The 23,645-nt window shown below is 42.1% G+C and overlaps 1 protein-coding gene across 11 annotated transcripts in view; it reads right to left on the reverse strand.

Moving 5' to 3' along the window:
• The window catches only part of SPECC1L (sperm antigen with calponin homology and coiled-coil domains 1 like), a 147,037-nt gene extending 123,392 nt beyond the window's left edge, over positions 1-23,645 (reverse strand). For 4 of the 11 annotated variants that reach the window (XR_010139438.1, XR_010139437.1, XM_063722784.1 and 1 more), the window contains exons 1-2: positions 22,836-23,499; positions 17,587-17,690 (exon numbers count right to left, since the gene is read on the reverse strand). The gene's annotated coding sequence lies outside the window, so the exon portion shown is untranslated. Of the gene's footprint in view, positions 1-13,856; positions 13,957-17,586; positions 17,691-22,835 lie in introns of those variants that run through there. The other 7 variants (XM_054543139.2, XM_054543143.2, XM_063722786.1 and 4 more) reach the window with 7 other exon arrangements.

Raw genomic sequence — 23,645 nt, forward strand, 5'->3', positions numbered from 1 at the left:
AAGTTGCTGGGATTACAGGAGCAAACCACCATGCCCAGCGTTTCCTCTTCAGTGCTGTGTAATCTGTATTCTAAAAAATCTAAACCTTTATCTGTTAAAATTCATATTTGGTAAATCAACACCCAAGGTTCCAGCCTTTAGGATACTTTTAATTCTGACTTTCACTCAAAACCCATTAGTCTTCCTTCTAACAAGTGCTGTCTTCAATCTAAGTCACTTGGCCACCCAGTATTCTCATCTACAATAAAAAGGAAGTTGGATTCTAAGGCACCTCTACAACACCTTCTGACTCTTGGATTGTCAGATAATTCACATAACTGATGATGTTACATAGGACAAAGCAATGGTAAGGCTATGTGACACACCAAAAGAATCTCCTTCCAGGTCTCCCATACAGTGAGTAGAGAACTGAACTTAAAGGTCAAGAGACCTGGGTTCAAGCTCCAGTTCTGCCATCCAAGTTGGGTGACTCTGAACAAATCACTTAATCATTTTATGTATCTGCAAATCTGTTTCTTCTCCTATAAAAAACTGATAAAATCTAGTTTATAGAGTTCTTTTAAAAAATAACATGTGTAAACCAACAAGAACGTAACTCCTGATATCCCACTTCCAGAAGTTATTTCATCACAGATCAAAGGTCAAAGGAAAAATGGTATAACAGTCCAAGGTCAGGGACGGCAACTTATTTCAGTGGTTCAGAAACCCCACCCTCACCAACCATCCACCCATGAAAAACACACCAATCAAGTTTCAGAAATATGCCAAAAGGACATTATAAATTTATCTTACTGTCATACTGCATCCAGAAGGATCCACCCTGATTAGAGGACAACATAAATTGTCCTGGAAACCACAAGGGAGCTCCAAGGCCATTCCCTGGCTGAGAAGCACCTTCAGCCCTGGCACAGGGTGGGACAGGAACCCTTCTTGGCAACTACAGGGGCAGTCCCCAATCTCTCCATTCTGTAGTCACACCAGGATCTTGATTGCTGTCACTACTTTCTTCTTTCAGTTCCTCCTGTTCACCTCCATTAGAATCTTTTCCCCTCAATGTTTCCAAAATGTACTGCTATTTAAAACCATTTAAATTTCCTATTTAATTAATAATTCTCTGTGCTTATTCAAAAACAACAACAAAAAGAAAACACTACTATCCAGGAGACTGCCCAACCATGTATGATCAAATCTGTATCCTTCTGTATCCTTGGGTAAGTTAACCTCTCTGAAATCTGTTTCTTCATTGTAAAAGGGGGCTGGTAATACTATGTACCTTCCTTATAAGGATGTTGAGAGGATTCAATGAAATAATGAACCTAAAGTGGTTAGCAGGTTGGCAGCCCACAGTAAAGACCAGATAACATGAGCTATCATAATTTACAGAAGAATATACTGCATGCCCCATGTATGAATACTGCCTTATTAAAATAAAAGCAGCAATTCGAAAGACACTTTGTAAAAGAAACCCTTTATAAGGAACGACTAAAGATTGTTTTTACCTACTACTTATATTAGATTATATACCATGGCCCATAGATGCCAACAAACAACATTAGCTTCTGGGTTTTTCCCACTGAAAATTACATATTATGAAAATATATAGTATGGAGTCCACTGGAACAATAATCAAGAGACCTGGATTGCGGTCCCAGGTCTGGCACCATCTATGTGACCTTGTGCAAGTCACCCACACTCTGTGAGCCTTGTTTATAAAGGAGAGTGGATTAGTAGCTTTCAGAAGTTCGAAAATTTCATTTCATAATCTGTACTTTTAGAACATGGAATCAAACAATTTCAGAGGAACTGCTTATTAATTATGACTTTCTATGCCTATCAATACCCACTGAAAATCCAAAAAGGGTTTTTAACCTCAGCAATCTAAATATATTTATCTCTCTTATTTCACAAACTTCATTTTCAAAATGTAGAGATCATATTAAAATTGTAAATTAAGAACAGACTTAAAACACTGAGAAGAAAGAATCACACAGTCAAGGGAAACTGTAACTCAGGGAAAGGGCCACTTCAGAGTCAGAAAGTGAATGTTGCTAAATGAAGCAAAATCAACAATCGATTTGATAAAAACATGTGTCTTACCAAAAGCCAATCAAAACTTTCAAAAGAAACCCAGTAAGAAGTGTTTAAATCAAATAAATCATAATGTAATGGATTGATCCTATATTCTTCCACATATACATAACCTTTCTTATGGTGAATTATGACACACATTCAGAAAGGTGCATTTTATGTACACATTTTAAAGACTTGGAGTGAGACTCCACTGAAAAAGTCAAGGAAAGTCTGAGCCTTGTTATGTCAAAAAACTGCACATGTGCAAGTCGGCATATATTCAAGGTGCATGAAACAGACAGGAGGGAGAGAGAAGCAGGGGTAAGATGCCTTCAGATATTTGATTCTCTGCTCAGTCTGAATCCAGACAGACGTCCAGTACTGCTCAAAAAACTTCAATGCTTACTGACTGAGGAGGCACAACTTTTAAATGCTTGTTTTTATAAGACAGTACTTTCTTAATTTTTAAAGACAGATTTTATACTATGCCTAAAATTGTTAACATGTAGTACATTTAACAGGGTAGTTTCCCATTTCCAGGAATCAATGATATTGATTATGACTTATGAGGAAAGATGGCATCCAGATCTACCTCCCCTGTTTCTACCTCCAACTCCAAGACGAAAGAAACTGTACTCTATGTCCTCTCCCCACTCCAGGTAGGCACTCCCTCTTAAACACCCTCATGGCCACGGAAGAAAAATGCAGCTCCTTTCTGCTTTAATCCAGTTCTTCTCACAATTCCCTCCTTTCTGCCTGTCCAACAAGTTAAGGAAGTCTCAAGGTGAATCCACAGGAGAAAGACTGCTCAGTCATGCCTGAGTGGCCACTTTAATCAAGATAAGGAGGTGATGGTGAGCAGGGCCAATGAAGCCCCAGTGGAGGGATGGAGGCCAAGTCATGCTGCAGTGGAGTGGAATAAAAAGCTGAGTAGGAAAGAAAAGGATAAAGAACTTCTCAAAAATGTGCGAAGGGGAGAGAGCCAGGGGGTAATGAGGAGGCAGAGACACTTTGTTGATGTTGCCATTGTCATTTAACTATGAAAGTAAGCTGCCTGGAAAGCACCAGCCAGACAATGTGGAAAGCCCACACTGCACAAATACTAGGGCACTGATTCTCATAATTACCCCACGTGGACGGAAAGGAAAAACAAACTTTGGTTAGAGAGAAAAGCAAGCACAACTACATATAGGATGCTACACCAACCACAACTACACATAGGATGCTAAAAAAAAAAGGAGGTAGTTATCAGTAATACCAATTCAAACGGCCACTAAACAGCACAACTGTATTCCCACTTGTTTTGGCCAATGAAAAGCTTACTCACACTAACTTATGATTTATATTATTCTATGAGGCTTAACACAAGAAAATAATTAGAAACGATTAGAAGCTTCCTGGATTTTTTAAACTTAGAACCACATAAGTCTTCTCCTTCTTTCTACTTTTTGAAAAATAACGAAATAAAAGTCCTAATCTTATGCCAAGATCTCTTCAGATCCATTTCTGGAGATCTTCTCTCACTTTAATGCAAGCTGCTGGAAAAGACGTTAAACTACTGACAACACTTAACATTCCAGACAAGTGACAAGCCTGGAAAAGGACAGCCTAAAAGAATGTCTGGCAACAGTACATAAGTGATTTTTCCAGATTTAGTCCAAAACACATTGGTTCCCACAGTTCAAACTGCCAGAATGCAACAAATTTTGCGTCTCCTCTGGCCACTACCTCCTTAGCCAAAGTTTCTGAATATTTACAAAAAGAAAACGTTTATTCAGGATCCTTTCAAACCACAGCTTTATGCTCAGACTCTTGGCAGGCAGTTTAAACTTGCACAATTTGGTATCGATAAAATTAACTGTCAGCCATAGTTTTAATTCAAAACATCAATCTATTTGTACATTTGTAACAACCTCTGATGTGAAATACTAAATGAAACATTTCATTTTGCACTTCATTAATGGTTCAAGTATAACAATGTAAAAAATCCTTTCTAAAAAGCTTATAATTCGCCGGGAGCAGTGGCTCATGCCTGTAATCCCAGCACTTTGGGAGGCCAAGGCAGGCGGATCACAAGGTCAGGAGTTCAAGACCAGCCTGACCAACATGGTGAAAACCCATCTCTACTAAAAATACAAAAATTAGCCGAGTGTGGTGGCAGACACCTGTAATTCCAGCTACTGAGGAAGCTGAGGCAGGAGAATCGCTTGAACCCCGGAGGCAGAAGTTGCAGTGAGCCGAGATCACGCCATTGCACTCCAGCCTGGGCGACAGAGCAAGGCTATGTCCCCCCCAAAAAAAAAAAAAAAAAAAAAAAGCTTAAAATTTTGGATTTGAGAAGTCTTTCTAAACTAAATAAGTTAAAATAGAATTCAAATTCAGTGTAGTAAAAACTAAGTCTTTTTTTCAACAAGCATTTCGCTGGTTAGGTTAAAAAGAAATTAATAAAAAATGCTAACAAGTTCTTTTTCCCTGTGTCTAGTGAGTATAAAGCAGTGGTACCTAATGAGGGGTAGGGGAAAATTTTGTACCCTAGGGGATATTTGGCACTGCCTGTACACATTATTCGTTGTCACAACTGGGTGGGAGGCAAGGTGCTACAGACAGTGAGTGTGTAAGAGGCCAGGAATCCTAGTAAACTCCCTACAACACACTGGACAGCCCCCCACAAAGAATTATACAGCCTAAAATATCAATACAGCCAAGGTTGGGAAACCTTGGTATAAGGGGACTGGTTAAACTTGGAAGGAAGGGTTTGTCTTTCTGTAAACCATCCCATAAATAAGGTCTCATGTGTATAGACAATCTGCTAAGAAAGCCACAGTTCTGGCAGCTGGTAGAGCTGAAAGAGAAGGGAAAATCTATGCACAGGGCCCTTGGATTTCCACCCATATTCCCCAGGAAAGGATACAGTTCCAGGAAGGGCTCTCTCTGATCTCCCGGAATGAAATCTGAGAATGAACCACAGGGCCTCATTGCTTACCTGTACCTCCTTTTTGTAGTCTCCAGCTGGCCTGGCACAGTCTGACAACCCCAAATGGATGGTCGAAATCCACTGTTCTCCAGTCCCTCTCAAACCTCACTGGCAAGAAGGAAAGAAACTAAACCCCGAGGGCCCATTATATTCCAGTGGGGTCCTAGGGATTCCACACTCATTCAGCTCCTTTTCATCATAAGAAGTGGGTATTATAATATCAGATCCACTATAAAAGGTGATCCCAAAGCAAATGGTAGAGCAGGAGTCTGAATAGGGGTACGTCCAAAAGCCACACCCATCCCACCACAGCTCCCAGGGGTTTCTTTCTAATCTCAAGGGTGGCCTATACCCTGGGACTATAGAGGGCCTTGGTGTGCTAAATCTTCAGAGACATTTTTAAACGGTCAAGACGCCTCTTGGCGGCTGGAGGAAGTTCCTGACCTCGTGGCATTCCCTCCTTCCCATCCCCACTACCACACCAATCCTATGCCAACCTGTCTGTGTCAGGGAAGAAGTCCAGCTGGACAACTCTGGCAGCCTCCTGCCGCCCTCCCCTGCCAGCAATCCTTCTGTGCCACAGCTGTGTGTCCACACTCTAAAGCACACATCCCACCAGGCCACTGTCCTGTAAAATAATGCCTCACTGTCCCAGGCCAAATACCCCAGTGCCGATACCTGCTTCTTCAAATCCAGGCTGCAACCCATCCCTCCATCTCATTTCCATTCTACGTGCACACGTAGTCATACACTTTCACATACCCACACTTTGGCTCCTACTGTTCCTACCCCTGAAAACCCCTTACCACTTTCTTCCCTGAGAAATAACTGCTCGTGTGTCACTTCAGGACTCAGCTCCACCGCCGTGTCCTTAGTGATACCTTCCCTTGTCTCTAGTTGGTTGGCCCCCATCCCTCTTACCTTTCTGGCCACAGCACTCACCTAAGTGTCTTTTATCCAGACAACATTTAGGGTATACTTATACCAAAAAAGTCATCACTATTTATCTGAAATTCACATTTACTTATTTTTAATTTTCATTTTTTTGGAGGCAGAGTCTCACTCTTTAGCCCAGGCTGGAGTGCAGTGGCACGATCTCAGCTCACTGTAACCTCTGCTTGCAGGGTTCAAATGATTCTTCTGCCTCAGCCTCTTACTTGAAAAACAGACAAAAGCAAAGCTATGATGTGAATAGCCTGAATTACTGCAAACAGTACATGAACGTCAGAAGTAAATCCTAACTCTTACTAGATAGGTCAGTTAATCAGTGACACAGTTCATGGCCTGTTATTAAGATATCCTATAACTGAGTCTAGAACTTTACTCACTTCTTAGTGGTAGGACAAAGATATAAGACAGAAAAAGAGGAAAGCAGTAAAAAGTACTTCCTTTCAAATTCAAAATGTCATGGTCCATACTTCCTTGTTAAAATGCCGAAACACACCATATGACTCAATTATTAATACACTAATTTTGCTGTTACCAACCTAGGATAAGCTTCACCTATGTCTTTATCTCAGGAGCAATGTATTGCAAGTTCAAGCAATAAAGTGTAATTACAGGCGAGAATGTCAATATAACATAACCAATCAGGTACTAAAAAAACAGAACATGTAAAATAACTATGATGTTTCTTCCCAATATTTCATTCTCATTTTTAAAAAGTAAACTTTCAGAACAATATTGTATGACATAAGCAAACTTTGACTTTCAGTAAAAGGTTACTACTAACGGCAGGTGTCAAGAACAGACTACCATGCAGATTTCAATGCAGCTTACCCCCACTTTATCAGATGGAAGTCTTAAATCTAAGCCTTTGAAACTATATTCTAGGTTACAAACATCACCAAAAAATCACCAAAGCCCTATACACATATACATGCCTCTGAGAATGTTGCCTGTCGAATCTGATTTACTGAATAAATGAGTAACTTGATTATTTTAGTTTAAATAAACAATCCCTTCTAAGGACTTCAAAACACAAAATCAAGATTTTCTTTTTAAAAAAGAACAGCGTGCCAGGCGCGGTAGCTCACGCCTGTAATCCCAGAACTTTGGGAGGCTGAGGTGGGCGGATCATGAGGTCAGGAGTTTGAGATTAGCCTGGCCAACATAGTGAAACCCCGTCTCTACTAAAAATACAAAAATTAGCCAGGCGTGGTGGCGGGTGCCTGTAATCCCAGCTACTTGAGAGGCTGAGGCAGGAGAATCGCTTGAACCCAGGAAGCGGAAGTTGCAGTGAGCTGAGACCGTGACACTGCACTCCAGCCTGGGCGACAGAGCAAGACTCCGTCTCAAAAAAACAAAACAAAACAAAACAAAACAGAACAAAACAAAACAAAAAAACAGTGGTATTGTTTTAGGTCATAACACTTAACATAGACCACGTGATACACAGAAGGCAGCTCTTTGAATACGAGCAGCCTGGTACATTTGCTGGCTTGTATTCATGAATTTACATACCAAGTGGAAAGAACTCAGACTGTGGTTGGGTAGAATATGTGTTCAAATGCTAACAACTCCACCACTTATTAGTTATCTGGCTCTGGGCATATTATTCATCTCCAAACTTCAGTCTTTCATCTTTAAGTAGAAACAGCTAACACATAGGATGCTATAAGAACCACATCAAACGATGTGTGGAAACTAACAAGGAAAATGCTTAGCCCACAGAATTACAGTAGGCATCCATCTCCTTTCCTTCCCACTACAACCAGAAGGACAAATTTCCCTTTATTCTAAACTTACTTTCTTCTATCTCATCATAGTACTAGTAGACATATAGCTCTCCCTTTCCACTACAATCCCCCAGGGCTGCTTCCACTCCGACTTAAGCAGAGAAACTTCAGAGGTTCTTCTGGACCGCTACAAACTTTGTCACTCCAATCTAAGTGTGTGCCACCCTCTTCCAATCCTAACCACCACAGCTTTGATCACTCTAGAGTTTAATTCAACACAGCTTTCTTTTACCTTCCTCCATCTTCCTCATTCAATCAACTACAAACTTACACTTACTTTTCCTTTGATTGTCCCTGGTGACTATGTGTCTCTCCCCTTCTCTTCTCATCCACTCCCTCTACTCTGCATGAGTCACTCCACTGGCCTTTTATCAGGCTTTCTTGACTGACACAGATCTCTCTGATCCTTTCTGTATTCTTTCAAATTGTCCTCCTTCTTTCTGAACTGTTGCTTTTTAAAGATCGGATAATAGTATTGTGGTGGTGTTTTTTTTTAAAAGATTCTCAGCTGGGTGTTGTGGTTCACGCACGTAATCCCAGCACTTTCAGAGGCCAAGGCTGGCGGATCACGAGGTCAGATTGAGACCATCCTGGCTAATGCGGTGAAATCCCGTCTCTACTAAAAATACAAAAAAAATTAGCCGGATATGGTAGTGGGTGCCTGTAGTCCCAGCTACTCGGGAGGCTGAGGCAGGAGAATGGCATGAACCCAGAAGGCAGAGCTTGCAGTGAGCCGAGATCACGCCACTGCACTCCAGCCTGGGTGACAGAGCAAGACTCTGTCTCAAAAAATAAATAAATAAATAAAAGATTCTCTATTAATGAAATTACAAAATAATGCAATATCTCTGGAAAATTCCAAAATACTCACGAACTCACATACTTCTAAATCTATGAACTAAAGAAGAAACCAAAAGGGAAATCAATGTGTTTTGAACTTAAAATGAAAACATAACATATCAAAATTTGTGGGCTACCCTTAAAGCAGTAAAGGGAAATTTATAACACTAAATACCTATATTGGAAAAGAAGAAGACTCAAATCAGCTCCTACTTTAAGAAACAAGGAAAAGAAGAGCAATGAAACACAAAGTATGGAGAAGAAAAGAATAAACATCTAAGTAAAAATCAGTGAAACAGAAAACGTAAAACAGAGATCAATGAAACAAAAAATGGGTTGAGAAGATCAAGAAAACTGATAAACCTCTAGCCACACTCATAAAAAAGAGAGGACACAAATTACCAGCATTAAGAATGGAAAGGGTAACAACACTACAGATTCTACAGCTATCAGAGGAAAATAAGAGACTATCAGGAACCACTTTATGCCAGTAAATTCAACAACTTGGATAAAATAAATGAATTTCTTGAAAGACAAACTATCATAAAATAAGTGAATTTATTGAAAGACAAACTATCGAAGCTCAAACAGTGATAAATAACTTGAATACCTCTATATTTATTGAAGAAATTGGATTTGTAGTTAAAAACTTTCCTACAATGAAAACCCCAGGCGTAGATGGATTCACTCAGGAATTCCACTAAAGAAGAAATAAAACAAATTCTTTACAAACTCTTCCAGAAAACTGAGAAGAATATTTCCCAACTTATTCTATGAAGCCAGCATTACTTTGATACCAAAATCTGACAGACATTACAAAAAAAGAAAACTACAGACCCATATCTCTTGTGAAAATAAATGTAAAAATTACAAACAAAATTTTAGCAAACTGAGTCTAACAATCTAGAAAAAAAGGATAATATATCATAACCAAGTAGGGTTTATCCCACAAATGCAAAGTTAGTTTAACATTCAAAAATCGGCCAGGCAGGCTGGGCGTGGTGGCTCACTCCTCTAATCCCAGCACTTTGGGAGACCGAGGTGGGCGGATCACCAGGTCAGGAGATCGAGACCATCCTGGCTAACACAGTGAAACCCCACATCTACTAAAAAGACAAAAAATTAGCCGGGCATGGTGGCCAGTGCCAGTAGTCCCAGCTACTCTGGACGCTGAGGCAGGAGAATGGCATGAACCCAGGAGGAGGAGCTTGCAGTGAGCCGAGGTAGAACTACTGCACTCCAGCCTGGGCGGCAGTACAAGACTCCATCTCAAAAAAAAAAAAAAAAAAAAAAAAAATCGGCCAGGCACAGTGACTCATGCCTGTAATCCCAGCACTTTGGGAGGCTGAGGTGGGTGGATCACCTGAGGTCAGTAGTTTGAGACCAGCCTGGCCAACATGCTGAAACCCCGCCTCTACTAAAAATACAAAAATTAGCCAGGCATGGTGGTGCACACCTGTAATCACAGCTATTTGGGAGGCTAAGGCAGGAGAATTGCTTGAACCCAGGAGGCAGAGGTTGCAGTAAGCCAGGATTATGCCACTGCACTCCAGCCTGGGTGACAGGGTGTGACCCCGTCTTAAAAAAAAAAAAAAAAAATTGAAAACTCAATGTAACTCACCACATTGTAAACTAAAACAGAAAAGCCATATGATCTTCTCAATACACACAGAAAAACACTAAACAAAACCCAACATTCATTCCTTATTTAAAAAAATGCAAAACTCCACACAGAGGATAACCTACTAAACCTGATAAACAGCATATATGAAATATCTGTAGCTAATATCATGCTGAATGATCTAAGACTGAATATTTTCCCCATAAGATCAAAAATGAGACAAGGAAATCCACTTTTACCATGATTGAAACTGCCTTTGCAAAATTATGACTGAGACAGTGAGAGATCTAACTTAACCGACTCCATCTTGCTTCTAACCTCCAAGTTGTCCTTGCTCATTCCTGGGTGTAGACTGAACTAACTTCGGGAGAAACTTAGTTTATAGTTGATAGTTTAAAACAAAGACGGTAACAGCCCTTTCCCAAAGCAGACCTCCTTCTTGCCTGGGCACCAGACTGCCTTCGTAGTACTCACATTAGCCACAAGATTAGAAATTATGGTTTAGGAGTCATGCAGCTGAAGGCTAAAGATTCTGACCCTCCCTAAACTGCTCTTAAGATCAGTGCTTGAGAAATTTTGCAGACCCTGCACTTGATGGATCAGCTGGCACCATCCAGATCGATTAACTGGCTCATCTGATCTTGTGGCCCCCACCCAGGAACTGACTCAGCTCAAGAAGAAAGCTTCAACTCCCTTTGATTTCATCCCTGACCAATCAGCACTCCTGGCCCATTGGCTTCCCCCCACCTGCCAAGCTGTCCTTAAAAACTCTGCTCCTCAAATGCTCAGGGAGACTGATTTGAGTAATAATAAAACTCCAGTCTCCCACCCAGCAGGCTCTGCCTGAATTACTCTTTCTCTATCGCAATTCCCATCTTGATGATTCGGCTCTGTCTAGGAAATGGGCAAGGTGAACCCATTGGGCAGTTACACTTCTATTCATTATGTACTTAGAAGTTCTAGCCAGTGCAATAAAGGAAGCAAAAATAAATAAAAGGCATTCAGAGTGGGAAGAAAAAAGTATAACTGTCTTTATTCACAGACAATATTGAAAGAATAGCCAATGGAATCCACAAAAAAGCTTTGAAAATGAATTACATTAAGGTCTCAGGATACAAGATTAATATACAAAAACCAAGTATTATTTTTATATATTAGCAATGAATAATGGGAAGTTGAAATTCACAGTATCAAAATATATGAAATAGGAGTAAATCTGACCACATCCCTTCAAAAAACTGGAAAGATTTGTACACTGAAAACTACAAAATATTGTTGAGAAAAATTAAAGAAAAACTAAATAAATTGCAAAGTATACCATGGTCATGGGTTAGGAGACTCAATTTTATTAAGAAGTCAATTCTTCCCCTGAAATTATCTACAGACTCAAAACAATCCCAAAAGAAATTCCAGGAGCTTTTTTGTAGAATGTGACAAGTTGATTCTAAAACACAGAAATGCAAAGGACCTACGACTGATAATTGTTGAAGGTAGGTGATACATACATCACTTGGTATTTCATTACATTTTTCTCTCTACTTTGTAAATGTTTGAAATTTTCCATAGTGAAAATGTGTTGTGAATAAAAACTCAGATGCTTCCAGGAACACATATAAATACAAAACATCCTTCCTTTAAAATTTTCATTACATTACAAAAATGGTTTCCTCTTTCATACTACTTTAAGTCTAACTCCCTGGCTTGGTTTCCCAGGCCCTACAACCAGTCCTCTCTGCTTCCTGTTCTTCTATGACAGGGGTCAACAAACCACAATCCGGGGCCAAATATGACCCATCACTTGTCTTTTTTCGGCCCAAAAACTAAGAATGTTTTGCACTTTTAAATGGTTGGGGGAAAAAAAAATCAAAAGACTGTTTTGGGCTGGACACTGCTCATGCCTGTAATCCCAACACTTTCGGTGGCCGAGTAGGGTGCACAGCGTGAGCCCAGAAGTTCAGGGGTTCAAGACCAGCCTGGCCAACATGGTGAAACCCCGCCTCTACAAAAAATACAAAAATTAGTGGGGCGTGGTGGTGTGTGCCTGTAGTCCCAGCTACTTGGAAGGCTGAGGTGGAAGGATCACTTGAGCCTAGGAAGTCAGGGCTGCAATAAGCTGTGATCATACTGCTGCCCTCCAGCCTCAATAACAGAGTGACACTGTCTCAAAAAAAGAGAAGAAAATGTTATTGAAACATAGTCACATTCATTCACATCTGTAGCATCTGTGGTTACTTTTGCACTACAATGATGGAGTTGATTAGTTGCAACAGAGACCTTACGGTCTTCAATGACTAAAACATGTACTGTCTGGCCCTTTACAGACAGTCTGTCAATCCCTAATTTATTATATGCCTTCTTCCCCCTCAGCTAACTAATTGCCTCACCCCAGGAATGTTCATTACTACCTCTTCTTTGTTCAAGCCCCAGCTACTCCTCAAAACCCAAAATTCCCTTCTTCCCCTTTCCCAAATCTTAACCATATCAGCAGTTTGTGTGAAAGTAGGTAAGCAAAACACCATTCGTTATTATGTAAAGCAAGGCATTGGAGATGCGGTCCCTACATGTACAAGGGGAGGCTGATTACCCCCCACCCCGATTCATTTCCAATTTCTCAAAGCAGGTTGGCAGGCTAGCACCTAGGAAGGAGAGAGCGAGCAGATGATGCAGATAGAGCACTGAGAAATTCCTCAGTAACGCATAAGAGTTCATGTGTCAGTCCCGTTGTCTGCTATGTCATCCTTTAAACACCAATTCAAGACAGCAAACTTCGAAAAAGAAATCAGGAAGAAAAAGGTGATGAGGGGCAGAAGGAAAAGAGAGGAGAACTTGTCACTTCACAATGTAGAGACTGTCACAAACTGTGGTGAATGGAAAACTATTCCGTTCACCTGGGCATGGTGGCTCACGCCTGTAATCCCAGCACTTTGGGAGGCTGAGGTGGGCAGATCACTTGAGGTCAGAAGTGCAAGACCAGCCTGACCAACATGGTGAAACCCCGTCTCTACTGAAAATACAAAAAATTAGCCAGGCATGGTGGCACATGCCTGTAATCCCAGCTACTTGGAAGGCTGAGGCATGAAAATCGCTTGAACCCAGGAGGCGGAGGTTGCACTGAGCCAAGATCATGCCGCAGCCTGGGTGACAGAGTGAGACTCCGTCTCCGGAAAAAAAAAAAAAGAAAAGAAAACTATAGAGACTCTAGCAAGCAAAGAGGTAGTCCTCCATCACTGGGAGGCCCAAGCAAAACAGCCTATGAAGGAGGGGGCATAGCAGAGCTTTACCTTGAACACCTCAACTCATCAGGTGTCCTGATTTGTTGAGTTAGCACACAAAATGAAGTGGCAAAATCTGCTGGCTTAACACTCAGGGATTACTACCTTCCTTGCGTGCCATTTGGAAACAAATATTTTTGTTTGTTTGTTTGTTTGTTTTGAAACAAGGTCTCACTCTGTCACTCAAGTTGGAGCACAGTGGTGCAATCACAACTCACTGCAGCCTCAATCTCCCAGACTCAAGGGATACTCCCACCTCAGCCTCCTGAGCAGCTGGGATCACAGGCGAGTGCCACCATGCCTGACTAAATTTGTTATTTTTAGTAGAGATGAGGTCTCACTATGTTGCCCGAGATGGTCTTGAACTCCTGGGCTCAAGCAATCCTCCCTCCTTGGCCTCCCAAAGTGCTGGGATTACAGGTGTGAGCCACTGCACCCAGCCTGGAAACAAAAAAATGAATCTCTGTAACTGAAGTCCCAAATAGGAACCCCTGAGCTTTTGGGGATACTTAATTTTTTCATCTGCTAAAATTTAAAGTGGCAAATGAGGATGGTCATGGTGGCTCTGGCCTGTAATCCCAGCACTTTGGAAGGCCAAAGTCAGGAGTTCGACACCAGCCTGGTCAACATGGTGAAACCCCCATCTCTACTAAAAATATAAAAATTAGCTGGGTGTGGTAGCGCTTGCCTGTGATCCCAGCTACTCAGGAGGCTGAGGCAGGTGAATCACTTGAACCTAGGAGGCGGAGGCTGCAGTGAGCTGAGATCGTGCCACTGAACTCCAGCCTGGGCAACAGAGTGAGACTCCATCTCAAAAAATAAATAAATAAAGTGGCAAATGAGAGAGGAAGCAGGTTTTGGAAGTGCGTAGATGCCTCAAAGGTCAGCATTTGATCTTACTGCCTATGAGTTCCCAGTAAAAGCAGAACATCTGAAAGGACTCTGAGGCACAAAAATACAGTTGGATAGTCCTGGGCAGGCAAGAGGAAAGTTGAGTAAATGTGTGTCTAAAATGTGCATTTCTAGGCTGGGCACAGTGACTTACACATATAATCCTAGCACTTTAGGAGACTGAGGCAGGAGAATCACTCCAGCCCAGGAGTGCGAGATCAGCTTGGGCAACATAGTGAGACCCTGTCTCTACAGAAATAAAAATTAGCTGTGGTGACGAGTACCTGTAGTCCTAACTACTCAGGATGCTGAGGCAGGAAAATCACTTGAGCCCAGGAGATGTCGAGGCTGCAGTGAGCTGTGATTGCACCATTGTTGCCCTCCAACCTGGGCAACAGAGCTAGACCCATTTCTAAAATAATAATAATAACAATAATAATAAAATGTACATTTCTAACTTCATTTCAAAGTTAAGGCCAGGTGCAGTGGCTCATGCCTGTAATCCCAGCATTTGGGAGGCCGAGGCAAGGGGACCACTTGAGCCCAGGAATTCGAGACCAGCCTGTGCAAAATAGTGAAACCTTGTCTCTAAATTAAAATAAAATAAAAGGTAAACAAAGTCACATTTTTTTTTTTTTTAAATCAGAACAGAAACGTTTAACTGCATTACCTCTAGGCCCAACAGAGCAGGGGTTAGCACAGGCGCAACCAGGTTGCATATCTACATACAATCTGCCCTGGCAAGAAGGACATCCTTTTCTTCCAGGCTTAACCACTCTAGGTGACCCAGATTATTTTAAATTATAGCGTCAACAATTTAAAGCAGGTTTTACTGTAAGGCACAATCTCAATAATTAATAGGGCAATATAATAAATACATAAAAGCTCAGGGAGAAAACAAGACTCTTGAATGGGCCTGGAAGTTTTGCCATGTCCCCCAAAAATACTCTCAGTTGCATCCTTCGGAACCTTTCAACACATACACATATACCTCCCTCATCCTTTTGTGAAGAGTGTCTATTAATCACTAGATTAAGAGGATTTGGATAAAATTTAGAAATCTACAAACTTTGCTACCAAGGACTGACACATTTACTTTTCTAGCTCATCAGTTTATGTCCTAGAAAAACTCCAGATCCACATTAACCAGCTGTTTTCTATTTTTCATTTTATGATGCTGTTTCCACTTTCACCTGCAAAGTGAGTAACAGTAATACTTATTACAGTAATTTAAGTAACACCATTTAGAGTAATTTCATCTTTAGTACTGTATTTATACTACTAAGAAAGCTGCCAACGATTCAAGCTGCACTCACTGGTAAAACCCTATGCTATATATGTAATTAATTTATTTCCTAAATTCTTACCTCCCTCCACCCCCTCCATTGGAAAATAAACTCTAAGAATGAAAAGTTTTTGTGTGTTTTTGTTTAACGCTTAGAGCAGTGCCTGGCACCTAACAGTCAATATCTGCTAACTTTGACGAATGAATGGTATATTTATATTATGCAATATTACTATAAAGCCATGAAACACAATGAGTTAGAGGGTTACCAGCTAATTTAATGGAATTTCCAGAAGTATGAAACTAAGAAAACAAGAAGAAAAGTGTCAAATATATCATCCCACTTTTTTTTTCTTCCCTGAAACGGAGTCTTCCTCTGACACCCAGGCTACAGTATAGTGCTACCATCATGGCTCACTGCAACCTCAAACTTCTGGGCTCAGGGAATCCTTCCACCTCAGCCTCCCATGTAGCTGGGACTACAGGTGTGTGCCACAATGCCCAGCTAATTTATTTCAAATTATTTTTCGTAGAGACAGGGTCTCCCTATGTTGCCCAGGCTGGTCTCAAACTACTGGGCTCAAGTGATCCTCCCACCTCAGCTTCCCAAAGTGTTGGGATTACAGGTGTGAGCCACTGTGCCCAGCCTAATCCCACTTTGTAAAAAGTACACCCCCAAATCCATACACTGGTAAGGAAGTGGAGAACGTGGAATCCTCATACACAGAATGTAAAATGGTACAGCTCTGGAAAACATTTTAGCAGTTTCTCAAAATGTTTAACATAGCTACTACATGACCCAGCAATTCAACTCCCAGATATACACCTAAGAGAACTGAAAGGATATGTCCACACAAAAATTTGCAGAGGAACTTGTACACACTTCACAGTAGCATTATTCATAATAGCCCAAAGTGGCAAAAACGCAAATGTTCATCAACTGATGGACAAATAAAGTATGAATTATCATTCAGCCATATAAGAAATGAAGTGCTAATACATGCTACAACAGGGATAGACCTTGATAACATTTTGCTAAATGAAAAAAGTCAAACAAAAGGTCACATGTTGTATGATTCCATTTACATAAAAATACCTAGACTAGGCAAATCCATAGAGACACAAAGATCAGTGACTGCCCAGAGCCAGAGGGAGTGGTGAATGTGAAATGACTACTAATGAGTACAGACTTCTTTTTGAGGTATTGAACATGTTATGGAATCAGATGGTGGTGATCAATGCATAACTTTGTGAACATACCAAAAACCACATGAAAGGTACACTTCAAAAAGCCTGAATTTTAAGGTATGTGAATTATATCTCCATAAACCTATGATTTTGTTAATATACGCTTATTTGCAAATGAATACATGGATAATGAGGAATAATATGAAAGGTTAATGACAACCTTGGTGATAGGGTACATGAGACTGGGAGAGGAAGATAAGTGTTGAGGTAGAAGACGACAAAAAATAAAAGACTAAAACAATAATCCAGGGCCAGAGGCCATGAGTTGGGAGATGGAGCAAGATGAAGTGTACAAAGAAACGAGCATAAATCATAAAAAGGAGGGAACTAGGGTTGAAAAATCCAGCAAGTAGTTTGTAATGGGGGAGACGAAGCAAACCTAAGTAACTGCAGTGATTCAACGGAATTTGCAGAAAATGCAGAAGGGCGAGAAAAACAATGAAAAGATGGATCAGAAGATTTAAAATTGGCTCTACCCCACCAAAGTTTTAAAAAGCAAGCAAGAAGAAAATTCAGTTGCTCCTGGGCAAGAATTCTTGGGCCCAGTGGGGTAGAACCAAACCATGATAAGGAGACACCAGTGTTTTGTAAGCAAGAGAATGCATTAAAGAGAGAAAGGGGGCATTTATTGGGAGAAAAGGTCTCACTGTGATTGTTCTGGAATAAAGTAGCCCCATCAGACTGCCTCAGGAACTCATGGTGGAAGAGGTGCCACTGGAAAATGGCTTCGTCAGGATCTTCCCCAAGAACACTAGGAGAGGAAGAATAGAACAGCTTTAAATTTTAGCAGATATTTCTTTTTCTTAATTAAAATAAACGTTATTGACCTAATATTTTTGAGACTGGGCTCTTGCAATGCTGCCCACGCTGAACTCAAACTCCTAGGCTCAAGAGATTCTCCCACTTCAGCCTCCTGAAAAGCTGGCACTACAGGTGTGCACCACTGGGCCCAGTATAATGGCAATTTCTTGACAAATCTTGACAATGCCACCAGTATGTTTTTCTTTAGAGACAGAGTCTCTCTTTGTAGCCCAGGCTGGAGAACAGTGGTGTGATCCTAGCTCACTGCAGCCTCAAACACCTGGACTCAGGAGATCCCCCTGCCTCAGCCTCTCAAGTAACTGAGACTACAGGTGCACACCACCACACCTGGCTAATTTTATTTTATTTTTTTATTATACTTTAAGTTCTAGGGTACATACACCTGGCTAATTGTAAAATGTTTATTTGTACAGACAGGGTCGTGTTATGTTGCCCAGGCTGGTCTCGAACTCAGCCTCAAGCAATCATCTTCTCTTCACGTCCCAAAGCCCTGAAATATGCCCACATCCAGCCTGCCACCAGTTTCTTTGCATACTTCTTTCCTAGGCTTGACCAAGACCTTTACTTTCTTCTGTGCACAGCTCAGCATTAAAAAAAAAAAAAAAAAAGTTTAGGCTGGGCACAATGGGTCACGCCTGTAATCCCAATACTTAGGGTGGCCAAGGCGGGAGGTTTGCTTGAACCCAGGAGTTCCACACCAGCCTAGGCAAGATGGCAAGATCACATCTCTCCAAAACAATTTTTGTAAAATTAGCCAGGTGTGCTGGCGCGGGCCTGCAGTCTCAGCTAGTGAGAAGACTAAGGCAAGAGGAATGCTTGAACCCAGGAGTTCAAGGCTACAGTGAGCTGTGATCACCTCTCCAGCCTGGGTGATAGGGTGAGACCCAGTCTCTGAAAACAATTAAAAATTTAAAAAGTTGAATAATGAGTCTTCTTCTTAGAGGCAATGCATTTTTCCTCTTTAACTTTTTGTTTTCCTTCGGCTATATGCACAATAGACAAAGTTGAAATTTAATCTTAATCTCTTAAACCCTTACTGTCCAAATACATCAAACTCAAAAAAAAAAAAAAAAAACCAAAAAAGGTGAAAGGTGTACAAGAGAAAAAAGGGAAGTAATCTGTGCCAAATGTACATTCTTTCCACAATTTGGGACAAAAATGATGCCTACCTGGTCTCTGGGTGCCAAAATAAGACATTAGAGACACTCCCCTCCTTCAAGAAATAAAATTGGAATCAGACACTAAGATACAATTAAACAGACTTTGAAAGTTGGTATGCACTACTGGGAGGTGTCTCACAGCTGGCAGGGTCAATTGCAACTAGAATAAAAGCTCCTAAGGGCAGAAACTAAGTGGCTTACTTCCTCTGTAACACTGCCGTGCCCAGCACTGTACCAGCACCCCAGCAGAGTCAACAACTTTCCGTCAAGCCACACACTTACGGTCTCATCATCCAATGGAGGCCGCAGATGAGACATAGTGTGCCAAATCCCAAATGCACAGGGTGCCAGACAAGTCTGCAGGAGGCAGGAGGACTAGGGAAGCCTTCCAGGCAAGGTGATGCCTGAGCTGAGTTGTTTTTCTTTTGAGTTTGGAACATTAATTTAATTGGAGGAAAACAAGGGACATGAAAAGGGCAAGGAAATAAGAAAATGAGCTGAGTTTTGAAGGCAATCATCAGATGAAGTGAGAGAAGAATATTCCAGCAGAGGGAGACAAGGAGACTGCAGAGATTTTAAGGGGCCAAGAGCTGTTTGGTGCAGCTCAGTGAAGCACCTAAACAGAGGTGGGGGAAGGAGAACAGGGGTCAAAGCCCAGTATTGAAGTGTTCTGGATACCAAGCTAAGGAGACCTTATTAGGAAGGTAGTGGGGCTGTTGAAGGGTTTAAATGGGAGAGTGATTGTGAACAGATTAATAGTTTGGAAAGATACAGGCAGAAGTAAACCTCTGGATTTAACCAAAAAATAAAGGACAGAACCACAATGAAGATGTTGGAAAAGATCAGGAAAAACACTGTTAAAAGATATTCACTCTCTTCTCTTATTTACAGATTTCCTTTATGGAATTACCAAATTATTCTTTGAAAATAGAGAACTCAGAAGTGTCTGAGAGCAGTCAGTCAGTCAGTCTTCAGAATGTAAAAACTACTATTCTGAAGAAGTAGATATTACATTATTAATTTCATTTCAAGATGCTTTAAAAACGTGCCTTTTGATACACTGCAGGATTTTTAAGAGTATGTCACAATAACTCTAAATCTTACTTGAAATTAACAGAAGAAGAGCACTATAAATTTTAAAGGCTTCACAGACAGGGATCATCTGTTATGTTCACTTTGGAACAGATCATAACTGTCCCTCCCCCTCAACATACCCAAAATACATTGTTTAAGGCTACTTTCTTAATGGTCATGTTATTTCACAGTAAAAGACTGAGGTCACAATGATTTCTGAGCTGATAGAAAACCCCATGGGGGTTCTTTACCTCACAGCTAGTCTATTCAGTACTAACAATTCCAACCACCGGAAGGAATTTCCCTGCCTAGGCTTATTTGTTGGCACAACACAAAAAAATCTCCTGGGGCCCAGTGAGGTGGCTAGTGTCTGTAATCCCAGCACTTTGGGAGGCCAAGGCAGGCGGATCACCTGAGGTCTGGAGTTCCAGACCAGCCTGACCAACATGGAGAAACCCTGTCTCTACTAAAAATACAAAATCAGCCAGGGGTGGTGGCACATGCCTGTAATCCCAGCTACCTGGGAGGCTGAGGCAGGAGAATCGCTTGAACCTGGGAGGCGGAGGTTACAGTGAGCCAAGATCATGCCATTAGACTCCAGCCTGGGCAACAAGAGCAAAACTCTGTCTCAAAACAAAATATCTCCTGACATTTTATATCTAATAGGAAAAGATCTATTTAACAATGATCAGAATAGGAACATCTTTAATGCCACGCAAATTTAACAGCTTTCTCAGTGGATTTCTCAGTAGACTGTGACAAATGACCTCAAAATAAACTCACATTTACTCTTAAGAAATATTCTATATTTGAATCTTCTTAACAGCAAAAGCCCCAGGAACTTTTTCCTGAACTCCCTAACAACAGCAGCAAAACGAGATTCTCAGTTCTCTTTATTTTTACAAATCACAATAACTACCCTTGAATTTACTATTTACGTTTACCATATATCACCATTTACTATCACCATCACTTCATAAGAGATGCTTTATTTTAACACCAAGAAAGCAGAACTTTTTTAAAGAAAGGATAGTCCTTCAATCGAATAAATTGAATTGTAAAAAAGACTCCCAATATTGTCCTTTTTTTCTTATTTCTGTTCCCTTACTGAGCTGAGCAGTTTGTGTAATACCACACACAGGTTAGTCATGTGATTTAAATATGTATATGATAGTAATTTTGATACTATCACTTAAGTCATTTGAAATATCAGATGCACTGCGTGTCAAGTCAATTATAGAGAACCACTGCTTCAGAGAAATCACATCTGAGGAGGAAACACCGTAGATACACCCCCTAAAAGTTCACCTTCGAAACAGAAATTTTGATACAAACTTCACTTTAACTACAACTGTAATTGTAATTATTACAGTTATTCTCCACTCACTAGATACTGTACTTGACACTCAACGTTATTTGGTTGGCTACCAACGTGCACCAGTGATAAAGCTTTCCTATGGCACAACATTCACTTTCTTACTGAAAATGTCAAGAAAACCCCTACACACCTGCAACCCTTATGAAGCATTCTCCAGCTATCAAAAAAGTCACTGAGTCGGCTAAGCGACTCTGTGTGGTGTACACTAAATCAAAGGGGAAAAGGTGTTTTTATGGAGGAAAAAAATACTGGATCAGCCATTTATTCATAGAAACAATTTTACCCACAACAATACTTCTCCTTTCACTATACACCCTTCTATATTGGTTTGGTTATTTTACAACATACATGTATATTGTAATAGCTCTTTTTTTGTTTGTTTATTTTTGAGACAGAGTCTCACTCTGTCACCCAGGCTGGAGTGCGGTGCAGCGGCGAGACCTCGGTTCACTGCACCCTCCGCCTCCTAAGCAATTCTCCTGCCTCGGCCTCCCGAGCCGCTGGGATCACAAGCGTGTGCCACCACGCCCGGCTAATTTTTATATTTTTTGTAGAGACCGGGTTTCACCATGTTGGCCAGGCTGGTATCGAACTCCTGACCTCAGGTGATCCGCCCGCCTAGGCCTCCCAAATTACTGAGATTACAGGCGTGAGCCAGGGTGCTCGGCCTTGTTGTCTGGTTTTTGTTTTTTTTGAGATGGAGTCTCGCTCTGTCACCCAGGCTGGAGTACAGTGGCGCGAACTCGGCTCACTGCAACCTCCGCCTCCTGGGTTCAAGCGATTCTCCTGCCTCACCCTCCTGAGTAGCTGGGATTACAGGAGCGCGCTTTTTGTATTTTTAGTAGAGACAGGATGTCGCCATGTTGGTCAGGCTGGTCTTGAACTCCTGACTTCAGGTGATCCGCCCGCCCCAGCCTCCCAAAGTGCTGGGATTACAGGCGAGGCACCGCGCCTGGCCTGGTTTTTAATTATGAAGAAAAAATTACTATAGTCCCTTTGGTATCACCCACATTGGCAAAATTGCAGTCCCCCTTCACTCCCCGAAGCCACCAGAAATGACTGCTGTTGTCTACAAAGCCTACAGCTCTGATTTCATCTCAAGATGTGTCCTACTGGGTGACAGCAAATGTCATTTTTTAAAGGCTTGTATCTGTTATAAACTTGGGAAATATTATCAATGGCTTAAGAGGTTCTTTTGACAAAAGAAAACACTGTTCCCTGAAATCACCTGGGCTGTATTCACGGGAATCTTTTCCTCGCCCTTCGGGTACTTCGGACAAATGATCAAGGACATCAACAAATCACGGTTCCCTGCATTTGAATGATCACAGAATTTTTGCGTGTTCTGTAAATGGGCTAAAACTACTGGAAACTGATTTCTTTTCGTCATCTCCAGGGCAGCTTGCCCAATGTGCTGTGACTATGATGTCTTAGACTTAACTACTTAAGGTAATATAATTACCAAATTCCTGGAAATGCAAAACGTCCTCAGACAGGTACCGGATTATTCACATCCAACCTGATGCAATTAACCACGTCTCAAGAAGAAAGGACATTCCGTCGGCCTCGGGCGCCGGCCACAGCAGAAGCAGCACCCGCAGCAGGCCCGGGGTCCGCTGCCTGTGGCCCCTGCTCCTCCGCGCTGCGCCCTCGGGGCCACCGAACAACGCTGTCCCCGCCCCAGGCAAGGGACCCGGACGATGGGGCGGTAGCCCCAGCCTCTACCGGAGCACGGGAAAGGCAAGCACGAGGGTCGCACCCGGCCTGTCTGCACACAGACAAGCCGCAAGCGGGATCCCAAAACCAGCTGAACCCCAACAACAACGGACGAAGGCCCGTGGGTCTCGGCGGCGAAGCCTGCGAGTTGTCCCAGGAGCCCCGAAGCCCAGAACGAGGACGGCGCGGGAAGGGAAAGGCGCAGGCGCGGGACACACTGGAGGGGCCGAGGAGCAGGGATGGCGCAGGCGCCGGGCCTGCCGGGGTCTGCGGGGATGCCCGGGCGCGGCGCGCGGGCGGCGCTGAGGCGATAAACCAACCCGCCAGCGAACACTGTGGGAACCGGCCGTGGCTCTTACCGCGCGGCACCGCATCGCTCCCTCGCAATCTCCTGGTTTGAGCTGGGCAGTAAGCTCACCCGGTGGCTCAGCCGAGACCCGTTGAGTCCAGCCTCAGGGAAGCAGCCAACCCCGCAGCGCCGCTTGCCGGGCCCGCCCTGCCTCCCTCGCGGCCCCCGCCCTTGGCCAGCCCCTTCGCGCCCAGCAGGGCTGCGGCC

This window comes from Pongo abelii, chromosome 23, assembly GCF_028885655.2.
Source record: "Pongo abelii isolate AG06213 chromosome 23, NHGRI_mPonAbe1-v2.0_pri, whole genome shotgun sequence".
NCBI classification, from domain to species: domain Eukaryota; kingdom Metazoa; phylum Chordata; class Mammalia; order Primates; family Hominidae; genus Pongo; species Pongo abelii.